This window comes from Bufo bufo, chromosome 4 (genome assembly GCF_905171765.1).
Source record: "Bufo bufo chromosome 4, aBufBuf1.1, whole genome shotgun sequence".
NCBI classification, from domain to species: Eukaryota; Metazoa; Chordata; class Amphibia; order Anura; family Bufonidae; genus Bufo; species Bufo bufo.
Window position 1 is genome coordinate 8,510,206 of NC_053392.1, and position 22,311 is coordinate 8,532,516.

The 22,311-nt window shown below is 48.8% G+C and overlaps 2 protein-coding genes and 1 long non-coding RNA gene across 3 annotated transcripts in view; 2 read left to right on the forward strand and 1 right to left on the reverse strand.

The window, feature by feature from the left end:
* LOC120998324 (aspartic and glutamic acid-rich protein-like) overlaps positions 1-22,311 on the forward strand; it is a 2,513,920-nt gene that overhangs the window by 1,935,510 nt on the left and 556,099 nt on the right. The gene's annotated exons all lie outside the window — the stretch shown is intronic.
* Positions 1-22,311, reverse strand: part of LOC120998305 (gastrula zinc finger protein XlCGF26.1-like) — a 4,064,644-nt gene that overhangs the window by 1,028,547 nt on the left and 3,013,786 nt on the right. The gene's annotated exons all lie outside the window — the stretch shown is intronic.
* On the forward strand, positions 13,522-13,861 carry LOC120998419. Its single transcript, XR_005778363.1, has 3 exons — positions 13,522-13,583; positions 13,663-13,741; positions 13,829-13,861. It is a non-coding gene; the product is annotated as an uncharacterized LOC120998419 (long non-coding RNA).

A 22,311-nucleotide genomic window follows, 5' to 3' on the forward strand; every position in this document is an offset into this window, starting at 1 on the left:
CTTCTTTCAGCTTCTCCAGCATGCAGTCCCATGTAAGATACGTCACTCCTTTTCCTTCAGCCCCTCCAGCATGCAGTTCCATGTAAGATACATCACTACCCTCCCTTCAGCCCCTCCAGCATGCAGTCCCATGTAAGATACGTCACTGCCCCTGCCCCCTCCAGCATGCAGTCCCATGTAAATACATCACTCCCCTTCCTTCAGCCCCTCCAGCATGCAGTCCCATGTAAATACATCACTCCCCTTCCTTCAGCCCCTCCAGCATGCAGTCCCATGTAAGATACGTCACTCCTTTTCCTTCAGCCCCTCCAGCATGCAGTCCCATGTAAGATACGTCACTCCTTTTCCTTCAGCCCCTCCAGCATGCAGTCCCATGTAAGATACATCACTACCCTCCCTTCAGCCCCTCCAGCATGCAGTCCCATGTAAGATACGTCACTGCCCCCTCCAGCATGCAGTCCCATGTAAATACATCACTACCCTCCCTTCAGCCCCTCCAGCATGCAGTCCCATGTAAGATACGTCACTGCCCCTGCCCCCTCCAGCATGCAGTCCCATGTAAATACATCACTCCCCTTCCTTCAGCCCCTCCAGCATGCAGTCCCATGTAAATACATCACTCCCCTTCCTTCAGCCCCTCCAGCATGCAGTCCCATGTAAGATACGTCACTCCCCTTCCTTCAGCCCCTCCAGCATGCAGTCCCATGTAAGATACGTCACTCCTTTTCCTTCAGCCCCTCCAGCATGCAGTCCCATGTAAGATACGTCACTCCTTTTCCTTCAGCCCCTCCAGCATGCAGTCCCATGTAAGATACGTCACTCCTTTTCCTTCAGCCCCTCCAGCATGCAGTCCCATGTAAGATACATCACTACCCTCCCTTCAGCCCCTCCAGCATGCAGTCCCATGTAAGATACGTCACTGCCCCTGCCCCCTCCAGCATGCAGTCCCATGTAAATACATCACTCCCCTTCCTTCAGCCCCTCCAGCATGCAGTCCCATGTAAATACATCACTCCCCTTCCTTCAGCCCCTCCAGCATGCAGTCCCATGTAAGATACGTCACTCCTTTTCCTTCAGCCCCTCCAGCATGCAGTCCCATGTAAGATACGTCACTGCCCCTTCCTTCAGCCCCTCCAGCATGCAGTCCCATGTAAGATGTCACTGCCCCCTCCAGCATGCAGTCCCATGTAACATACACCACTCCCCTTCCTTCAGCCCCTCCAGCATGCAGTCCCATGTAAATACATCACTGGCCCCTCCAGCATGCAGTCCCATGTAACATACATCACTGGCCCCTCCAGCATGCAGTCCCATGTAAATACACCCCTCCCCCGGGAGCTGCACCCTCTGCTCCTCTCCTGCTCTGTAGAATCAGCTGTAAATGCCGAGACCCCGCCCCCTCCATGACGTCACACCTCCCAGGAGCCCCTCCACTCTAGTCAGCGGGGAGCCGGACGAGGAGCTGCCGCCGGGATGGAGGCTCCGCTCACAGGTAACTGCGGCCATGGTGGGGGTGATGGTAGTGGAGGATTGGCGTCCTCCTGTCAGTGCGCCGTGTGCTGTCCGCAAACACGCCGAGAATTGTCCGGACAACCACCGCCGTGCACACCGGCTCCTGTCTGACTGACTGCCGGCAGCAGGCGGTGTGAACGAGCCCTAATGGAGACGTGACAGCCGAGGGGGAGGTCTGTACCACTGCGCCTCGTCTCCGGGGTCTGCTGAGGGCAGCCATGAGTCACAGCCTTATCAGCAGTCCGCCTGCGTCTGGTATCCTTATCAGCGGTCGGCTAGTGCGCCTGCGTCTGGTGTCCTTATCAGCGGTCGGCTAGTGCGCCTGCGTCTGGTATCCTTATCAGCGGTCGGCTAGTGCGCCTGCGTCTGGTGTCCTTATCAGCGGTCGGCTAGTGCGCCTGCGTCTGGTGTCCTTATCAGCGGTCAGCTACTGCGCCTGCGTCTGGTGTCCTTATCAGCGGTCGGCTAGTGCGCCTGCGTCTGGTGTCCTTATCAGCGGTCGGCTAGTGCGCCTGCGTCTGGTGTCCTTATCAGCGGTCGGCTAGTGCGCCTGCGTCTGGTATCCTTATCAGCGGTCGGCTAGTGCGCCTGCGTCTGGTATCCTTATCAGCAGTCGGCTAGTGCGCCTGCTCCTCGTATCCTTATCAGCGGTCGGCTAGTGCGCCTGCGTCTGGTATCCTTATCAGCGGTCGGCTAGTGCGCCTGCGTCTGGTGTCCTTATCAGCGGTCGGCTAGTGCGCCTGGTATCCTTATCAGCGGTCGGCTAGTGCGCCTGCGTCTGGTGTCCTTATCAGCGGTCGGCTAGTGCGCCTGCGTCTGGTGTCCTTATCAGCGGTCGGCTAGTGCGCCTGCGTCTGGTGTCCTTATCAGCGGTCGGCTAGTGCGCCTGCGTCTGGTATCCTTATCAGCGGTCGGCTAGTGCGCCTGCTCCTGGTATCCTTATCAGCGGTCGGCTAGTGCGCCTGCGTCTGGTATCCTTATCAGCGGTCGGCTAGTGCGCCTGCGTCTGGTGTCCTTATCAGCGGTCGGCTAGTGCGCCTGCGTCTGGTATCCTTATCAGCGGTCGGCTAGTGCGCCTGCGTCTGGTATCCTTATCAGCAGTCGGCTAGTGCGCCTGCTCCTCGTATCCTTATCAGCGGTCGGCTAGTGCGCCTGCGTCTGGTGTCCTTATCAGCGGTCGGCTAGTGCGCCTGCGTCTGGTGTCCTTATCAGCGGTCGGCTAGTGCGCCTGGTATCCTTATCAGCGGTCGGCTAGTGCGCCTGCGTCTGGTGTCCTTATCAGCGGTCGGCTAGTGCGCCTGCGTCTGGTGTCCTTATCAGCGGTCGGCTAGTGCGCCTGCGTCTGGTATCCTTATCAGCGGTCGGCTAGTGCGCCTGCGTCTGGTGTCCTTATCAGCGGTCGGCTAGTGCGCCTGCGTCTGGTGTCCTTATCAGCGGTCGGCTAGTGCGCCTGCGTCTGGTATCCTTATCAGCAGTCGGCTAGTGCGCCTGCTCCTGGTATCCTTATCAGCAGTCGGCTAGTGCGCCTGCTCCTGGTATCCTTATCAGCGGTCGGCTAGTGCGCCTGCTCCTGGCATCCTTATCAGCAGTCGGCTAGTGCGCCTGCTCCTGGCTTCCTTATCAGCAGTCGGCTAGTGCGCCTGCTCCTGGCTTCCTTATCAGCAGTCGGCTAGTGCGCCTGCTCCTGGCTTCCTTATCAGCAGTCGGCTAGTGCGCCTGCTCCTGGCTTCCTTATCAGCAGTCGGCTAGTGCGCCTGCTCCTGGTATCCTTATCAGCAGTCGGCTACTGCGCCTGCTCCTCGTATCCTTATCAGTAGTCGACTAGTGCGCCTGCTCCTGGCTTCCTTATCAGTAGTCGGCTAGTGCGCCTGCGTCTGGTATCCTTATCAGCAGTCGGCTAGTGCGCCTGCTCCTGGTATCCTTATCAGTAGTCGGCTAGTGCGCCTGCGTCTGGTATCCTTATCAGCAGTCGGCTAGTGCGCCTGCTCCTTGTATCCTTATCAGCGGTCGGCTAGTGCGCCTGCGTCTGGTATCCTTATCAGCAGTCGGCTAGGAATGTATTTAACAGTTGCGGGGCCCGGTGTATTAGAGTAGAGTCACTGCACCGGGCCCCGCCATGAGTGTCCCCGCACGGCCATTTTCCCACTTTTGGGGGGGGGGGTGCGTCTTATAAAGCGAAAAATACGGTACCTGTAACTTCTCTTGGACCATATCTACAGTCAGCCTATTGAGTATATCACTGGATGTACAGATATACGGCGCCACAGATATCGGCTCCTTTCTCTTCTTTTCTATATACAGAGCTAAAAAAAAACATTTAGTGAGGCGACTTTCACACTTGCGGCAGGACGGATCCGACCGGCTGTTCACCCTGTCGGATCCGTCCTTCCGCTATTTCGCCGTGCCGCCGCTCCGTCCCTATTGACTATAATGGGGACGGGGCGGAGCTCCGGCGCAGTTCGCGGTGAGAGGCTGCCGGACTAAAAAGTCGGACATGCAGGACTTTTAGTCCGGCTGCCTTTCTCCGTGCTGCGCCAGAGCTCCACCCCCGTCCCCATTATAGTCAATAGGGACGGAGCGGCGGCACGGCGAAATAGCGGAAGGACGGATCCGACAGGGGGAACAGCCTGTCGGATCCGTCCTGCCGCAAGTGTGAAAGTCGCCTAACTCTGCCTTTTCCTCATCATCAGTGACTACCCCCCCCCCCTTTACCATTATTTAGGGGACCTACCTGCTCAGACCTTGTTTTTTGTTTAGCGTTTATATATTTAAAGAATTTTTTGGGACTTGTTTTGCTCTCTTTTTCCACCTGCTGTTCATTTTGTATTTTTGCAGATTTTATCTCCTTTTTACAGATTTTATTAAAGACTTTTAATTGTCCTTTTTTGTCATTTATTGCCATTTTTACAGTAGCTGTAGGCCTCGGGGATTTAATTTTAGCCCTTTGTACTTGTTACCTAAAGGAATACATAGTGCAATTACTCAATGTGGATTTAAAGCTCTCCCATTTATCCTCAGTATTATTACGTGACAGTATCATCTACCAGTAGCAATACATGGCCTGAGGGATCCATCCTTTTTTTTTCACAAAGAAGAACCTGGCTCCTGTAGGTGTAGAAGGCTTACAAATAAAGATCCTCTCTAGATTCTCCTTAACCTCCTCAGGACCGCCGTACGCAGGATTGCGTCTTTGCGGCGGTCCTGTTGTTCTGGGTGGACGCGCCGGTGCGTCCTCTCGCGAGACGCGAGATTTCCTGTGAACGCGCGCACACAGGCGCGCGCGTTCACAGGATCGGAAGGTAAGCGAGTGGATCTCCAGCCTGCCAGCGGCGATCGTTCGCTGGCAGGCTGGAGATGTGATTTTTTTAACCCCTAACAGGTATATTAGACGCTGTTTTGATAACAGCGTCTAATATACCTGCTACCTGGTCCTCTGGTGGTCCCCTTTGTTTGGATCGACCACCAGAGGACACAGGCAGCTCAGTAAAGTAGCACCAAGCACCACTACACTACACCCCCCCCCCCGTCACTTATTAACCCCTTATTAGCCCCTGATCACCCCATATAGACTCCCTGATCACCCCCCTGTCATTGATTACCCCCCTGTAAAGCTCCATTCAGACGTCCGCATGATTTTTACGGATCCACTGATAGACTGATCGGATCCGTAAAAATCATACGGACGTCTGAATGCAGCCTTACAGGGGCGTGATCAATGACTGTGGTGATCACCCCATATAGACTCCCTGATCACCCCCCTGTCATTGATTACCCCTCTGTCATTGATCACCCCCCTGTAAAGCTCCATTCAGATGTCCGCATGATTTTTACGGATCCACTGATAGATGGATCGGATCCGCAAAACGCATCCAGGCGTCTGAATGAAGCCTTACAGGGGCGTGATCAATGACTGTGGTGATCACCCCATATAGACTCCCTGATCACCCCCCTGTCATTGATCACCCCCCTGTCATTGATCACCCCCCTGTAAAGCTCCATTCAGATGTCCGCATGATTTTTACGGATCCACTGATAGACTGATCGGATCCGTAAAAATCATACGGACGTCTGAATGCAGCCTTACAGGGGAGTGATCAATGACTGTGGTGATCACCCCATATAGACTCCCTGATCACCCCCCTGTCATTGATTACCCCTCTGTCATTGATCACCCCTCTGTAAAGCTCCATTCAGATGTCCGCATGATTTTTACGGATCCACTGATAGACTGATCGGATCCGTAAAAATCATACGGACGTCTGAATGCAGCCTTACAGGGGGGTGATCAATGACAGTTGGGTGATCACCCCATATAGACTCCCTGATCACCCCCCTGTCATTGATCACCCCTCTGTAAGGCTCCATTCAGTCATTTTTTTGGCCCAAGTTAGCGGAATTTTTTTTTTTTTCTTACAAAGTCACATATTCCACTAACTTGTGACAAAAAATAAAATCTCACATGAACTCACCATACCCCTCACGGAAACCAAATGCGTAAAATTTTTTAGACATTTATATTCCAGACTTCTTCTCACGCTTTAGGGCCCCTAGAATGCCAGGGCAGTATAAATACCCCACATGTGACCCCATTTCGGAAAGAAGACACCCCCAGGTATTCGCTGAGGGGCATATTGAGTCCATGAAAGATTGAAATTTTTGTCCCAAGTTAGCGGAACGGGAGACTTTGTGAGAAAAAAATAAAAAATATCAATTTCCGCTAACTTGTGCCAAAAAAAAAAATTTCTATGAACTCGCCATGCCCCTCATTGAATACCTTGGGGTGTCTTCTTTCCAAAATGGGGTCACATGTGGGGTATTTATACTGCCCTGGCATTCTAGGGGCCCCAAAGCGTGAGAAGAAGTCTGGTATCCAAATGTCTAAAAATGCCCTCCTAAAAGGAATTTGGGCCCCTTTGCGCATCTAGGCTGCAAAAAAGTGTCACACATCTGGTATCGCCGTACTCAGGGGAAGTTGGGGAATGTGTTTTGGGGTGTCATTTTACATATACCCATGCTGGGTGAGATAAATATCTTGGTCAAATGCCAACTTTGTATAAAAAAATGGAAAAAGTTGTCTTTTGCCAAGATATTTCTCTCACCCAGCAAGGGTATATGTAAAATGACACCCCAAAACACATTCCCCAACTTCTCCCGAGTACGGAGATACCAGATGTGTGACACTTTTTTGCAGCCTAGGTGGGCAAAGGGGCCCACATTCCAAAGAGCACCTTTCGGATTTCACTGGTCATTTACCTACTTACCACACATTAGGGCCCCTGGAAAATGCCAGGGCAGTATAACTACCCCACAAGTGACCCCATTTTGGAAAGAAGACACCCCAAGGTATTCCGTGAGGGGCATGGCGAGTTCCTAGAATTTTTTATTTTTTGTCACAAGTTAGTGGAAAATGATGATTTTTTTTTTTATGATTTTTTTTCATACAAAGTCTCATATTCCGCTAACTTGTGACAAAAAATAAAAACTTCCATGAACTCACTATGCCCATCAGCGAATACCTTGGGGTCTCTTCTTTCCAAAATGGGGTCACTTGTGGGGTAGTTATACTGCCCTGGCATTCTAGGGGCCCAAATGTGTGGTAAGGAGTTTGAAATCAAATTCTGTAAAAAATGACCTGTGAAATCCGAAAGGTGCTCTTTGGAATATGGGCCCCTTTGCCCACCTAGGCTGCAAAAAAGTGTCACACATCTGGTATCGCCGTACTCAGGAGAAGGTGGGGAATGTGTTTTGGGGTGTCATTTTACATATACCCATGCTGGGTGAGAGAAATATCTTGGCAAAAGACAACTTTTCCCATTTTTTTATACAAAGTTGGCATTTGACCAAGATATTTATCTCACCCAGCATGGGTATATGTAAAAAGACACCCCAAAACACATTCCTCAACTTCTCCTGAGTAGGGCGATACCACATGTGTGACACTTTTTTGCAGCCTAGGTGGGCAAAGGGGCCCATATTCCAAAGAGCACCTTTCGGATTTCACTCGTCATTTTTTACAGAATTTGATTTCAAACTCCTTACCACACATTAGGGCCCCTAGAATGCCAGGGCAGTATAACTACCCCACAAGTGACCCCATTTTGGAAAGAAGAGACCCCAAGGTATTCGCTGATGGGCATAGTGAGTTCATGGAAGTTTTTATTTTTTGTCACAAGTTAGTGGAATATGAGACTTTGTAAGAAAAAAAAAAAAATAGAAAAAAATCATCATTTTCCGCTAACTTGTGACAAAAAATAAAAAGTTCTATGAACTCACTATGCCCATCAGCGAATACCTTAGGGTGTCTACTTTCCGAAATGGGGTCATTTGTGGGGTGTTTGTACTGTCTGGCCATTGTAGAACCTCAGGAAACATGACAGGTGCTCAGAAAGTCAGAGCTGCTTCAAAAAGCGGAAATTCACATTTTTGTACCATAGTTTGTAAACGCTATAACTTTTACCCAAACCATTTTTTTTTACCCAAACATTTTTTTTTTATCAAAGACATGTAGAACAATAAATTTAGAGCAAAATTTATATATGGATGTCGTTTTTTTTGCAAAATTTTACAACTGAAAGTGAAAAATGTCATTTTTTTGCAAAAAAATCGTTAAATTTCGATTAATAACAAAAAAAGTAAAAATGTCAGCAGCAATGAAATACCACCAAATGAAAGCTCTATTAGTGAGAAGAAAAGGAGGTAAAATTCATTTGGGTGGTAAGTTGCATGACCGAGCAATAAACGGTGAAAGTAGTGTAGGTCAGAAGTGTAAAAAGTGGCCTGGTCTTTCAGGGTGTTTAAGCACTGGGGGCTGAGGTGGTTAATATAGTAAGTCGGACATAGCTTCAGTCTCTGGAACAGATCAATTGGACAGTCATAAGGCCAACGAGGTGGCAAAGTCTGTGCTTGTTTTTTTTTTTTATCAAAGAGATCTGCTTAGCTTTGTAATGTAGTTGGTAAGCCATGCACACTTGTGGACAGGAAGGACTTCGGACAGACATTGGGTATGGCAGGCCTAACTCCAGCGCAACACCTGTTCAGAGTTGCAATCCAGCACAGGACCGTGTTGACAAAGCCAGAGTAGACCCAAAAGCAGCGGAGTAGGGGCGACAGGCAGAACATGAAAGGTCACTTTCTCCATATGGAGGACGTCTACACGAAGCTCCAACAGTTCTGTGACCTACTGTACAGTCTCGGAAAGAAACCTCCCATCAATGGACGTCAAAGTTAAGGGATTATCTAGACGTTGAACAGGAATGCGGTATTGGTCCACCAAGGCCCGATGAGGAGATTACCTGCTGAGCCAGAGCCTGAGGGCCTTCAAGCAACAATTCCACTGGAATTGTCAATTTTGGAGAGATTGAAACTTCACCTAGGACCATCTCTCCTACTGACCCTTAGCTGTGGATTTTTCTGGCTTATTAGGACAAGCATGGAGAAGGTGTTCCTTTCCTCCACAGTGTAGGCCATTAGCACGTCTGTGCTGCCGTTCCTCAGCAGACAACCTAAGACTGTCCACCTCCATGGTTCAGGAGTTGTAGATGAGGGCGTTGGAGGCAGAGGTCGCAGTAGTGTACTTTATCACTTCGCTGTAATTGCCTGATGTTATTGATGCATACCCGCCTCTTAGTCCACGTTCACACCACCGCTATTTATTTCTGTTGTTCTGCTCCATTAGATGAGCAGAACAATGAAAATAAATGCAGTGCTGGATCGGGCACATACGGCTGGGTAATGTACACAAAAACGTATATGTCAAGAGAGGCCTCAGACAGACTCCATACTGTGACATCCATCACCATCGAGCTCCATTGTAAAAAAAACATATATGTTAACAGATACTTTTTGTGCAGGAATCTGCTGTACAGGAAAGCATAGTGTGCCATGTTTTACCATCCTGCAAAGTCCAACTCTATGGTGAGGGATGCCACAGTATGGCGTCTGTCTGAGGCTTCCATTAACATATATGTTTTTCTCTGTATGTTAAACGTGGTCTGAACCCATCCTGACAGGAAGGGAGATAAGCAGACTCCACTGACTATGACGGAGTCCATTCCGGATCCTGTCTTTTTACCAGGCAAAGTCTTGCATGCAAGGCTTACTTGTCCTGTCTTTTTGACAGAATCTTCTGCAGAGGCCCTGAACCAAGCCTGCCACGCAGATGTGAACTACTGTATACCTACGTGTTATGTATTTGAATTACTGCAGCTTTCGTATTCCTCCTCGGCTTAAGATACTCCTCAAAAAGGGTAAGAGGAGTATTTTTACTGTTCTGGAAAAAATGTAGTGCAACCTCTGGTTGGAGGCAAGGGACACAGAGGTCTCTTGAAGGTCAGTGCTAGGAGAGAAGATCTTTGCCACCTTCTTGGCACTCTCACAGAACCACAGATATATATGGGTGGCAGAGGTTGGAACTAGTGATGAGCGAGCACCAAAGTTTGTTCGTTTGTTCGGCCCGAACACATTGCTATATTTGTGCGCTCGGCCAAGCAGCCAAGTATAATGGAAGTCAATGGGAGAACCCCAGGCACCACCTGCTCTGAAGAGGGGAGGGTAACTGGTTCATAAAAAAAAGGTTAAAAAATTGATGGAAACCCCATCAAAATGGTTTAGAAATAGCATTAAGAGCTGGATGCGTCTTAGAATCCTATTATCTATGACATACAATAGACAACCACACAAAGGTTGTATGCCAAAAGCCAGGTATTTGCCCAATCTATCCATTCTTTGTCTGCAAAACATTTCGTCTCACGCTGGTGCTTTGTGTCTGCTGCTGTCCCAGGCAAGTATCGCTCCTCTCTCCCTCCAAGAGTTAAAAGCCTGGTTGGTTCCCTCAGGTGAAGTCCAGACTTTTGTACAGGGTTTGAGGATGAATACCAGGAACCACCAGGAGAAGGCCCTCAGGTTTAGCCCAATGTCTAACTGATTAGTTAGTACAATGGGTCCACGCAAATTGTCCATTACAGTAAGCTCAGGCCAGAGACCCCGCTGACATAAACCAGCAGAGCCTTAGTATTCCAGGAAATGGCTCAGCAACAGGGCTTTGTCCTGGTGGTTCCTGGTATTCATCCTCAAACCCTGTACAAAAGTCTGGACTTCACCTCAGGGAACCAACCAGGCTTTTACCTCTAGGAGGGAGAGAGGAGCGACACCGGCACCTGCCTGGGACAGCAGCAGACACAAAGCACAAAGTGTTTTACAGACAAAGAACCTGAGCTGTCTGCCAGTGTCTCAGAAGTGCTAAAACATCACTTACTTTCTAGATACTAATGACATTCACGATGCTGCACACAGGACGTCTCCAGGTACCTCATGCTGGTGAATGGTGGCTGTATACAGCATAGACCCCAAAAATATACTTCAAAGGCTGCCATGTCATAATTCATATTTTGTAATAAATATCTTATGATCTTCTTTGGTCTGTAATGTCAGGATTTTCGGCTTTAGGAAACCTACCAAATGACATTGGTTTAATGGATTACTATATCATATTCGTGTTTGGTATTTCTGGGTTGGTAATATATCCTGCATAACTTCCCAGTCACGTTATCCTTCTCAGAGATACCTACAAGAGGTTGTGCCACACATTAAATTATGCCATAAAACTTTCCACCTTTTCTATGTAATTAGCCAGCCCCCTGTCACATGACTAAGAGGAGAGTAGGGTGGTCGGCTAAGACCCCTGTCACATGACTAAGAGGAGAGTAGGGTGGTCGGCTACAGCCCCCTGTCACATGACTAAGAGGAGAGTAGGGTGGTCGGCTACAGCCCCCTGTCACATGACTAAGAGGAGAGTAGGGTGATCGGCTACAGCCCCCTGTCACATGACTAAGAGGAGAGTAGGGTGATCGGCTACAGCCCCCCGTCACATGACTAAGAGGAGAGTAGGGTGGTCGGCTACCGCCCCCTGTCACATGACTAAGAGGAGAGTAGGGTGATCGGCTACAGCCCCCTGTCACATGACTAAGAGGAGAGTAGGGTGATCGGCTACAGCCCCCTGTCACATGACTAAGAGAAGAGTAGGGTGGTCGGCTAAGACCAAGATTTACAAAAATGGTGCACTACAATGGTAAATGCAATTGACAATATATGGCTAAACTTTCACACTGATTAAAATGAGGCTTTCGCCAATATATTCTTATATCAAGAACATACTGGAGCCCGCACACCCCGTCAAGGTCTCTCAAAGTGGCACGGGACCTAACGCTAACCTATCTATGCCCTATGGACAATTACAGGGGCATAAGATCCGACACACAGCGAACAACTCCCAGTTACCTCCAGTGTGAAATCACACATACAATGGGAGGAGGCTGTGAGTCCCACCTATCACTGACTCCTGTGAAGCAGGCCTCACAGGTGCACCTGAATGTCACCCATACATCAGAATCCAGGCACATTCAAACCCGGAGTTGCCCCACCTCCAGGCGTGCATGTACAAACAGAATAACAAAATAACGTGGTCATAAAAGGCAGAAAATGCTCAAAACCCCATATGCTGTTGCACATTTCTAACCGGGGGAGCAAATCCTGCACATGTGATCCATGTGCAGGATTTGCTCCCCCGGTTAGAAATGCGCAACAGCATCTGGGGTTTTGAGCATTTTCTGCCTTCTAAGACCACTTTATTCTGTTATTCTGGTCAGCTAAGACCCCTTTAAAAATTGCATACTGAAAACCACAAACGGTCAGAGCCACGAGAGACATCTAATGTAGGACTGATTGGATTTCAGCTGTGCTCCCAGCGTGGATCGTTAACCAATCAAATTCCGTTTTGTTTTCTGTACTGTTGTCTTATGTGTAAGTCTTTTTGTCATCTTTTAACTTGTAGCACTGTACTTTTTTGTATATTAAATATCAAAATTTTGTGAGTCATTTCTTACTGTTCTCAACATTCCCACATCCTCAAAGTACGGCTTTCCTGTGTTATCATTGAAAGTCGGTCTGCTATAGTGTCCCTATCGTATTGTAGAGCACAGCGCGTTCTTGTAATTGTTGTGCATCTGTAGTTTGGTCTTCCCTCCGCCTTCAGTTGACAGAAGGTTACTGTCACGGTACCTTCGGTGAGGTTAGAAGATCAGAGAGACTGACTGCACGTGAGGTTACCTGACAGTCTCTTGATTCTCAGTGTTGTGGTTTGGTAATGACCACACCTCTTGTCAGGTGCAGTTTGTGGTCATTACTGCTTTCCCTACTTAGTTTGGTCTCACACTTCTTACCATGCGGTTGATATTCTTTGCTTGGATTTGGAAAGTTGGTGTGTGGACCTTTCCTTTGTTCCTGCTCATCCATTTTCTATAAGATAAGTTGTACTGCTCTTTATATTTGGTTGTTCCCCTGTGCTTGTCGTTACTAGGCTTCAGGGAGACGCTGGTTAGTTCACCTGTAGTCTCATTCCTTGCCACTACCTAGGGCATTTCAGGGCTCCTAGGGTCTAGGTTCCGGCATATGTATTTTCCCAGGGTCTATACATACTGACAGGAGTCCGGGCCAGGTTTAGGGGCTTCCTAGGAGGTGACCTTTTCCCTCTCCCATGAGGCCTAGTTCTGTGTCCCTCCCCACCACTGTATTCGTGACAGTCACAGCATTGTGTGTGGATGCATTTGGGGGGGGGGGGGGGGGGTGTCGCCTAACTCTTAAGTAGCCTAGTGCATAGTTGAGCATCTTGTTATGATCTTGATAGTAGATCTACTATCAAAATATAAACCACAGAATAAATAAAGATGATTATTATGCGTCTTCCACCTTCTCAAAATGCCCCCCCTCTGAGGAAGAAGTCAAAGATGAGTCTCTGGATGGAAGAGCAGCTCCAGGCCTGGAAATTATCTTGGGGTTTGGCAGAAAGTTGTTGAGGAGCAGAACATTGTTATTTAGGCCCAGATCACTAAACCTAGAAGTGAAGGAGCTGAGAAAAGAGTCTGATCTATAGACAGATCTACAGGAGACCATGTATTCAGTCACTGTGTGCTTGTGTCTCCACAGATGGATCCAGGAGAAGAAATCCCCCCGAGAGATGTCCCCGTCCTCTGTATTCCCAGGACTGTCCAGAGGAGAAGCTCCCAGAGAACCATCAGGTAGATGGAGCTGAAGTCTCCCCAGAATCTGACCAGAAAGGGATTGAACCAAAGATCATTTTACATTTCTGTTCTTTAGGATGAAAATCTGATGGATATTAAGGTTGAGGTTAAAGATGAAGCAAAAGAGGAGACGGATTTATGGGGCGATCAGCAGGGTAAGGAGGGGGTTGTCATGGGTCACCTGACTACTACTCCCATCATCTCATGTAATAATCTCTCCTGCCCCTGTGTGTTTCCTACAGATGGACTCAGAGAAGGAAATCCCCCCGAGAGATGTCCCCGTCCTCTGTATTCCCAGGACTGTCCAGAGGAGAATCTCCCAGAGAACCCTCAGGTAGATGGAGCTGAGCCCTATACACATCTATATAGGGGGTCCTGGAGTCATAGAGGGGTCATAGATTGTGGGGGTCTCTTATGTGGATCTGTTAGATTTCCCACCTGTCTGCTGTATTGTCCTGAATTGTTACAGATGACAAATCAAGGGGAAGATGTGACTGATATTAAAGTGGAGGATGAAGAAGAGCGGATGATGGGCGATCCCCCGTGTAAGAGTGAGGTGGAGGAGGACATTCCAGTCCATGTGACCACAGGTATGGAATCATGAATGAAGGAAGGGAATTGGTAGGTTTCTTCAGGTGTTTTGCTGATAAGAGCAAGTCTTCAGGTTTGGATATTCTGTAGAGACTCTTAACTGCAGCTACACTTCAAATGAAGGTTAATAGGATTTTATTAAATACAAAAGATTTGGTGGAGTATATATTTTTGAGAGTGTTTCTTACATGTCCAAGACATGAAGGGTAAGTGAAGGTCCTCCAAGTGCTGGTGAATTTGTGCTGGTGCTGGTGTATATCTCATAAAGGAAACAGATTCTTGGCAATAACCAAAGACCATTATCTCTCCCAACTGGTTCAGGACCCGACTAGAGGGACGGCCATACTGGACTTAATATTAACCAATAGACCTGACAGAACAACAGACGTGCAGGTTGGGGGACACCTGGGAAATAGTGACCATAAAGTAATAACCTTCCAATTATCATTCAAAAGAGCGTTTCTACAGGGAGAAACAAAAATACCAAACTTCAAAAAAGCTAAATTTAGCCAACTAAGAGAGGCCATAGGCCTAACTAACTGGGACAAAGTCCTCAAAAATAAAAATACAGCCAAAAAATGGGATATCTTTAAAAACATCCTAAAATCTCATTGTGAGAGGTACATACCGTATGGGAATAAAAGGTTAAGGAACAAAAAGAAACCAATGTGGATAAACAGAACTGTAAAGAAAGCAATAAATGACAAAAAGAAAGCATATAAAACCCTAAAACAGGAGGGTAGCACGGAAGCACTGAAAAACTATAAGGAAAAAAACAGAACATGTAAAAAACAAATAAAAGCGGCCAAATTAGAGACCGAGAGATTAATTGCCAAACAGAGTAAAACTAACCCTAAAATGTTCTTCAATTATATAAATGTCAAAAAGTATAAATCTGAAGGTGTCGGCCCTTTAAAGAGTAATGAGGGGGGAGTTGCAGAGAGCGACGAGGAGAAAGCAAAGCTGTTAAATATTTTTTTCTCCAATGTATTCACTGAGGAAAATAAACTGTCAGATGAAATGCTGAATGCTGAAATAAATTCGCCATTAAAAGTGTCCTGTCTGACCCAGGAAGAAGTACAACAGCGACTTAAAAAAATCAAAATAGACAAATCGCCAGGACCGGATGGCATACACCCCCGTATCCTAAGGGAATTAAGTAATGTCATAGCCAGACCCTTATTTCTGATATTTGCGGACTCTGTACTGACAGGGAATGTCCCACAGGATTGGCGCATGGCAAATGTGGTGCCAATATTCAAAAAGGGTCCAAAAACAGAGCCTGGAAACTATAGGCCGGTAAGTTTAACATCTGTTGTGGGTAAACTGTTTGAAGGTTTTCTGAGAGATGCTATGTTAGAGCATCTTATGGGAAATAAGCAAATAACGCCATATCAGCATGGCTTCGTGAGGGATCGGTCATGTCAAACTAATTTAATCAGTTTCTATGAGGAGGTAAGTACTAGACTTGACAGCGGCGAATCAATGGATGTCGTGTATCTGGACTTCTCCAAAGCATTTGACACTGTACCTCATAAAAGGTTAGTATATAAAATGAGAATGCTCGGACTCGGAGAAAACGTCTGTAAGTGGGTAAGTAACTGGCTCAATGATAGAAAACAGAGGGTGGTTATTAACGGTACATACTCAGATTGGGTCACTGTCACTAGTGGAGTACCTCAGGGGTCAGTATTGGGCCCTATTCTCTTCAATATATTTATTAATGATCTTGTAGAAGGCTTGCATAGTAAAATATCAATTTTCGCAGATGACACTAAACTGTGTAAAGTAATTAACACTGAAGAGGACAGTATACTACTACAGAGGGATCTGGATAGATTGGAGGCTTGGGCAGATAAGTGGCAGATGAGGTTTAACACTGAGAAATGTAAAGTTATGCACATGGGAAGGAATAATGCAAGTCACCCGTACATACTAAATGGTAAAACACTCGGTAACACTGATATGGAAAAGGATCTAGGAATTTTAATAAACAGCAAACTAAGCTGCAAAAAACAGTGTCAGGCAGCGGCTGCCAAGGCCAATAAGATAATGGGTTGCATCAAAAGGGGCATAGATGCCCGTGATGAGAACATATTCCTACTACTTTACAAATCACTGGTCAGACCACACATGGAGTACTGTGTACAGTTCTGGGCTCCTGTAAACAAGGCAGACATAGCAGAGCTGGAGAGGGTCCAGAGGAGGGCAACTAAAGTAATAACTGGAATGGGGCAACTACAGTATCCTGAAAGATTATCAAAATTAGGGTTATTCACGTTAGAAAAAAGACGACTGAGGGGAGATCTAATTACTATGTATAAATATATCAGGGGGCAGTACAGAGATCTCTCCCATCATCTATTTATCCCCAGGACTGTGACTGTGACGAGGGGACATCCTCTGCGTTTGGAGGAAAGAAGGTTTGTACACAAACATAGAAAAGGGTTCTTTACGGTAAGAGCAGTGAGACTATGGAACTCTCTGCCTGAGGAGGTGGTGATGGTGAGTACAATAAAGGAATTCAAGAGGGGCCTGGATGTATTTCTGGAGTGTAATAATATTACAGGCTATAGCTACTAGAGAGGGGTCGTTGATCCAGGGAGTTATTCTGATTGCCTGATTGGAGTCGGGAAGGAATTTTTTATTCCCCTAAAGTGAGGAAAATTGGCTTCTACCTCACAGGGTTTTTTTTGCCTTCCTCTGGATCAACTTGTAGGATGACAGGCCGAACTGGATGGACAAATGTCTTTTTTCGGCCTTATGTACTATGTTACTATGTTACAAAAGATTTGGTGGAGTATATATTTTTGAGAGTGTTTCTTACATGTCCAAGACATGAAGGGTAAGTGAAGGTCCTCCAAGTGCTGGTGAATTTTTCTTTTACATACACAGTAACTGGCTGTGATCGGCAGTAATTCAGATGCCCAGATTTGTGTTTTTTTTTTTTACATTTTTTATTGAGCATTTCAAACAGAATACTTACACTGAGAAGTCCAGATGCCCAAGTAGTAAACAGAGTAAGAGGCAATGATTCAGAGCTGGTCCACAATACTCTGCGCAGACAAGGCCGGTGGATAGATATCATCTACATGTGAGTGATCTGTACGCTGCCGCATCTATCAAAGGAGACGGGGCAAATACAAACAAAATAAAAATGGCACTGCCCAGTAAATAGCGCCTACATATCGAGTATATTCACTCTGAGAGAAGAGTGAATCCCAAGAGTGGCCCCAGACATGTTTGAAGGCTCATGACTCGCGGACTCCCCCATAAACACCCCACAGCATAGTCCCTCACTCCGAGTGGACTTGGGGTATCCCACTGAAGTCCCCTTTCCTGGTTTCATACCAGTTTTCTTACCCAGGGATGCCTTCGCCCAACTCGTGGGCCACTTTCTGTAAAAATAACTTGAGCGGGGAGGGGAGTCCATCAGAGCCAAGCCATGTCTAAAGGATGGTCTTGCGCCTGCCCACTGCCGGGACTACCTCTACTACATTGATAGGAGTCCTGGTGCACGTATCCAAAACAGCCCATAGGGGATGATGTGGAAGATAAGTGGTACGGTGAATAGTGGTGGAGGTCATCATTTCAGTCCCGGCTGTCACCACCAGACATCTGAGAAGCTCTGACAGACGTCCTTCAGAACCTCCTCCTTGAGGTTCCTTTTGTTTTGCTTTCATTTTCTCATCTCGTTAGCCTCTCTCAGCTGTCATGTAGTTGCACTGATTGCATCCCTTTAAATCCCTTCCCATACTGCATCACTTTGTGGTTTATACAACTTCCTGGAGTGTATGCATGCTGGATGCTACTACTGAGTCTTCTACAGATAAGTTTTGTTCATTCATTTGTATTTCCCTGTTTGCTAGATCCCAGGTGACCCTGACTCCGTCCGTATCAAGTGTAGGGAGCCGGTGGTCGTGTCCCCTCACTATTATAGGGTGTTCAGGTGTTATACAGTCGAGGTACGGGGATATGTGATCATCTACCATTGAGATTTTTGTATAGGCTGAGCAGTTAGGGAGAGAGCCAGGTCTGTTGCAGGGCTATCCCTTTGGTTCCTTAGTTTTGGTTCCAGTCAGTCGGATCTTCATTTTGTGTCTTCTAGTTTTCTGTACAACTTCCGTGACACCGGCACTGTCCCACAGGTAGGGGTAAATGCCCGACATTGGCAGCATTCAGGGGTCTCAAACCAGTGTGTCACGGAACCATGAACCAGACGTACAACAAGGGATAAGTGGAAATAAGAAGACTTTATTGAAAATAAAGCTGTAAAGCAAAAGTCCAAACGGATGGCGAAACCGAAGCAGAGTCTTGCGAAGCCAGAGGTCAGGAACCAGAAGGGTAGTCAGACGAAGCCAGGATCAGGAACCAGCAGGGTAGTCAGACGAAGCCAGGATCAGGAACCAGCAGGGTAGTCGGACGAAACCAGGATCAGGAACCAGCAGGGTAGTCGGACGAAACCAGGATCAGGAACCAGAAGCAGCAGCAGTCTAGAAGCATGTGAACACAGGAGGACCAAGCAAGGAACTGAAGCCACAGACCTCCTATATATATGAGCTGGGCATCCAGCTCCTCCCAGTGGGAAGGAGGAGCCGCAGGGTGGGAGGCTACAAGAAACCCAGAAACCAAGATGGCCGCCAGCACATGTCAAACGAAGGAGAACAGCAAGAAGGTAAGACCATGACAGTACCTCCCCCTCAAGGGCCCCTCCTCCGCGGAGTAAAGAACGGTTTCTGAGGGAAGCGTGCGTGGAAGGCTCGGAGCAAGGCAGGAGCATGGACATCTGCGGAGGGAACCCAGGAACGCTCCTCTGGACCATAACCACGCCAATGGACCAAAAACTGCACCCGACCGCGGACCAGGCGTGAGTCCAGGATATTGCTCACCTCATACTCCTCACGATTACCCACTTGGACCGGACGAGGCCGAGGAACCGAGGAAGTGAAACGATTACACACCAGTGGCTTCAACAGGGAGACATGAAACACGTTGGAGATCCGCATGCCAGGAGGAAGCGCAAGGGCATAGGCTACCGGGTTTACCCTGCGAAGCACTCGGAAGGGACCAACAAAGCGAGGCGCCAGCTTGGGAGTGGGCACTCGAAGGTTGAGGTTGCGGGTGGACAACCATACACGGTCTCCGACCTGGTAGGAAGGAGCAGGCGCTCGTCTGCGATCAGCCTGGAGTCTCTGGCGCTGCGCAGAGACCTCAAGGGACTTCTGGATCAGTACCCAAGAAGCACGTAGGACGGAAAGGTGATCCTCCACAGCCGGAATATCCTGGGGAGAGAATACCTCCGGTAACACGGCAGGTTGGAACCCATAATTGGCCATGAAGGGAGACGTCCCAGAGGAAGAGTTCACCGCCGTGTTCCTGGCAAACTCAGCCCAAGGCAGGAGGTCAACCCAATTGTCTTGGTGATCGGAGACATAGCAACGAAGGAATTGCTCCAAGGCCTGATTGGATCGTTCTGCGGCCCCATTGGACTGAGGGTGGTAGGCCGAGGAGAAGGAGAGATGAATCCCCAACTGGGAGCAAAAGGCGCGCCAGAACCTGGACACAAACTGACTCCCCCGATCCGACACAATCTCCTTGGGCAAACCGTGCAATCGGAAGACCTCCCTGGCAAAAATCGTGGCCAACTCTTGTGCAGAGGGTAACTTCTTGAGAGGAACACAGTGGCACATTTTGGAAAACCGATCCACAATCATGAGAATGACCGTATGGCCTCGGGATGCAGGGAGGTCCACAATGAAATCCATCCCCAGGTGTGACCATGGGCGCTCCCCGGTGGCTATGGGTTGCAGAAGGCCCAACGGAAGGTGCCGAGGGGACTTACTCTGGGCACAAACGGAGCATGCCGCTACATATGCGGTGATGTCGGAACGTAGGGAAGGCCACCAGAACAGACGTGAAACAGCCCAGGACAGCTGATTCTTTCCAGGATGCCCCGCGGTCTTGGAGTTATGGTAGGTTCGCAACAACCGAGTGCGCAACTCCTCAGGCACAAAACATCTGCCGTTGGGTCTCCCAGAGGGAGCACCAGATTGAGCCGCCAAAATCTGCTCACCCAGGGGAGAGGTCAGGCTGGTGCGAATGGCGGCCAGGATCTGATTCGGAGGTATGACCGAAGTCGGAATCGACTCCTCCCTGGACAGCTCGGAGTACTGCCGTGATAAGGCATCCGCCCTGATGTTCTTGGAACCGGGTAGGTAGGAGACCACGTAATTAAAACGTGACAAGAACAGAGCCCATCTGGCCTGACGTGGTGTCAATCTCTTGGCCTCAGAAAGGTAGGTCAGATTCTTGTGGTCCGTCAGGATGAGGACCGGAACCACCGAACCCTCGAGCAAGTGCCTCCATTCTTTAAGGGCCTGCACGATGGCCAATAACTCCCTGTCACCAATCTGATAGTTGCACTCCGCGGAAGACAGTTTCCGGGAGTAAAACCCACAAGGAAGCAGAGGACCCTCTGGTGTTCTACGCTGAGACAGAAGGGCGCCTACTCCCGTCTCAGACGCGTCCACCTCGAGGACAAAGGGCAACCCAGGGTTGGGATGCGACAGAATCGGAGCCGATACAAAGGCGGACTTTAGAGCCTCAAAAGCTCGGATGGCCTCGAGCGGCCAGACCTGAGAATTACTGCCCTTCCTGGTCAGATCCGTGAGAGGCTTGGCTAGCATGGAAAAGTCCCTGATGAACTTCCGATAATAATTGGCGAAGCCCAAAAAGCGCTGCAGGGAACGAAGACCACTGGGCTGGGGCCACTGTAAGACAGCCGAAACCTTCTCAGGATCCATGGAGAACCCCTCAGCGGAAATGATGTAACCTAAGAAGGTTACCTGGGATCGGTGAAATTCGCATTTCTCAAGCTTACCGAACAGCTTGTTCTCTCGTAACCGTTGCAACACTCGTCTGACATCCAGAATGTGGGCCTCCATGGATTCAGAATATACCAAGATGTCATCCAAATAGACCACCACACACTGCTGCAACAGGTCACGGAAAACATCGTTGATGAATTCCTGAAAGACTGCGGGCGCATTGCACAACCCAAAGGGCATAACCAAGGATTCATAATGACCGGTCCTGGTGTTAAACGCGGTCTTCCACTCATCGCCCGCCTTGATCCTTACCAGGTTATATGCCGCCCTCAGGTCGAGTTTGGTAAAGACCGTGGCCCCTTTAAGGCGATCGAACAGCTCGGAAATCAAGGGTATCGGGTAAGCGTTCTTGATCGTGATGCGATTGAGACCCCTGTAATCGATGCAAGGCCTCAACTCACCGCCCTTCTTTTTCACAAAGAAAAATCCAGCCCCTGCCGGGGACGAGGATTTGCGAATGTGTCCGCGTGAAAGCGCCTCCCTCACGTACTCCTCCATGGCCTCATTCTCCGCTACCGACAGTGGATAGACTTTGCCACGAGGAGGAACGGCACCAGATTGTAACTCTATGGCACAATCGTATGGGCGGTGCGGAGGTAGGGCAACCGCGCGCACCTTATCGAATACATCCCGGTACTCCTCGTATTCAGGAGGCAACAGAGAGTCCGAGGAAGTACACAGCAACTTGACAGACCCATGGATGCAACTAGCCCCACACTGCGGTGACCACGAGAGGATCTCGGCCGATCTCCAATCGAAAGTCGGATTATGCTTCCGGAGCCAGGGGTACCCCAAGACCACCGAGTAGTGTGGAGACGAAATAACCTGGAGGCAGACCGACTCTCTGTGAACGGCACCAATGGCTATCCCCACTGGAAGGGTCTCATGAGTCACGTGTGGCGGCAGAAGGGGTCTGCCGTCTATCGCCTCAAGAGCCAGTGGGGAACCTCGAGCCTGCAGAGGAATGGAATTGGCGGCAGCGAACACATTATCAATGAACAAACCACCAGCACCAGAGTCCACCAACGCCTGGGTCGTCACCGAGCCCCCGACCCAGGAGAGGACAACAGTGATCAGTGGTTTGTCAACACGGGAAACCGGGGACGAGGAGACTCCACCCAAGATCTGCCCCCGACAGGATCTCAGGTGCGAGCGTTTCCCGGACGGTTCGGACATGCCAACCGAAAATGCCCACCGAGACCACAGTACATGCATCGGCCCTCGCGTCTCCGGAGTACCCTCTCCCC